The sequence below is a fragment of the Limulus polyphemus genome, unplaced genomic scaffold, assembly GCF_000517525.1.
Source record: "Limulus polyphemus unplaced genomic scaffold, Limulus_polyphemus-2.1.2 Scaffold67, whole genome shotgun sequence".
Classification (NCBI taxonomy): domain Eukaryota; kingdom Metazoa; phylum Arthropoda; class Merostomata; order Xiphosura; family Limulidae; genus Limulus; species Limulus polyphemus.
The window spans coordinates 148542-150946 of NW_013665677.1; the positions used below are offsets into that span (position 1 = coordinate 148542).

The 2405-nt window shown below is 36.6% G+C and overlaps 1 protein-coding gene across 1 annotated transcript in view; it reads left to right on the top strand.

The window, feature by feature from the left end:
• Positions 1–2405, top strand: part of LOC106465267 (glutamate receptor ionotropic, kainate 2-like) — a 133341-nt gene that overhangs the window by 97544 nt on the left and 33392 nt on the right. The window lies entirely within an intron of this gene.

Here is a 2405-nt window from a genome sequence, read left to right on the forward strand (position 1 = left end):
TCATTGCTTTCACTGTAATTATTTTTTTTTATTATTTAGGGAGCATTATAAATAGTTATGTTTTAAAAGAAAAAACTACTATTGTTATAAATAACACATTCAATTGTACTAAACTGTGCCTGCCATTTTAAATATATTTACATATGGCTTGTGTGTATCGTATATATACATATATATTATCCATACCTTCGGTGTTTAGGACGCAAGCAGATTTTGACATCAAATTTTGGGGTAAAAAAGTGCGTCTTATACACCGAAAAATACGGTATGTTGTCTACATGTATAATTATAGAGACTCAACAGTTAGAACTTTTGAAACACGCAATTACAGAAAAGCAAACAAACATTCTCCGTCATGTAGAATGCCAGTACACAACTAATACCTTAATATAATAGGATGTAGTTTGAATGAGAAAATATTTCGGATCAAGGAGTGATGTGTTTTTAAAACATATAATATTTAAAACATAAGTTCAAGATACGCATTAAAATGTGAAAAACAAAGGAAATGTCACGGTTGTAGATACAAAAATAGAACATATTAGTTTAGGAACAACCACATTACAAATCAAACTTTAAACAGTGAATGGGGGTATAGATATTATAGAATGTGAATAATGTTATACACATTGGATGATGATCATTGTGTGGATAGTAAATAGACAGCAGACAGCGGAGGAGATATAGGACACTGTAGATAGTGCCTGATGGTAGAGATGTGGATAGTATCTGGTGGTGGAGATATAGGACACTGTAGATAGTGCCTGGTGGTAGAGATGTGGATAGTATCTGGAGGTGGAGATATAGGACACTGTAGATAGCACATGACGATAGAGATATAGAACACTGTGGATAATATCTGGTGGTGGAGATGTGGGACACTGTAGATAGTGCCTGGTGGTAGTGATGTAGATAGTATCTGGTTATGGAGATGTTGGACACTGTAGATAGCACATAACGATAGAGATATAGAACAGTGTGGATAGTATCTGGTGGTGGATATGTGGGACACTGTGAACAGTTTAAGCTGATGTATACGTATGGTGATAAAAACATGGGACCTCGTGAACAGATTTTAGAGGTGTTTATAATGCAGGACTTCGTAGTTAGCTAGTTATGGCGTGAATATGGAGCGTTGTGAATAGTTTATGAAAGTATAGATATGGTTGCTATGAGCAATTAATGATATGACGTTGCAAACAGCTAGTCACACAGTGGCTCAGCGGTAAGTCTGAAGGCTTATATCGCTAAAAACCGAGCTTCGATATCCGTGGTGGGCACAGCACAGACAGCCCATTGTGTAGCTTTGCGCTTAACAACAAAAACAAAGTAAACATGTAATGGTAGTATAGATCTAAGATATCGCGAATAGTATCTGGTGGTAGAGATATTAGACACTGTGGATTGTAACTGGAGATAGAGATGTGAAACACTGTGGATAGTATCTGGTTATGGAGATGTGGGACACTGTAGATAGTGCCTGATGGTAGAGATGTGGAACACTGTAGATAGTGCCTGGTGGTAGAGATGTGGAACACTGTGGATAGTATCTGGTGGTGGAGATATAGGACACTGCAGATAGTGCCTGGTGGTAGTGATGTGGATAGTACCTGGTTATGGAGATGTTGGACATTGTAGATAGCACATGACGATAGAGATATAGGACACTGTAGATAGTACTTGGTGGTGGAGATGTGAGACTCTATGAATATCGCCTGGTGATAGAGCTATAAGACGTTGTTGATTGAAACACATCCATAATGTATTTTTTTCTTTGCCTCCAAAAACATTTAAGATTGTGATAAATGTTCAAAAATTACAACTCCACTGCTTTGTTTTGTTTGTCAATGTATGGGACATGTAGAAAAGTATCTTTGTACCAAATCCCATGTAAGTTGGTTAAAATACGGCAGAGTAATTGTAAAAGTATGCTTTATTGTGAGCTCTTACTCCCCCTAAAAAGACTCAAAATGGGAAAATCCAACTTGTTTGTATGTCAATGTGTTGGGCACATAAAAATTTATATTTGTTCCAATTTTCATCTTGATTTATGTAAATAAGACCAAACAGAAGCTCAAAATATACGTTTTTTTGGGTTGTTTATCTTTGATCCCATAAATTCCTTTAAAAAGCCTAAATTAACTCCTCAATAGCCGCGGCTGTAATTAGATCTCAAATTGGTCAAGAGATGGAACTATGAGCTACAATTTTGTACTAGAAGAAACAAAACTCAGAGTCATTCTATGAGCCGCTGTGCCGCGGCTAAAAATCAACCAAGTTTCAAATAGACAGCAACTGCCTGTTGTAGAAACCTACAAATGTAAGACGGTACGTACGTTTACGAAAGTCTTACCTAGAAGAACGAAAGACGGAATAACTTTACGAAACATACGTACCTACTAACA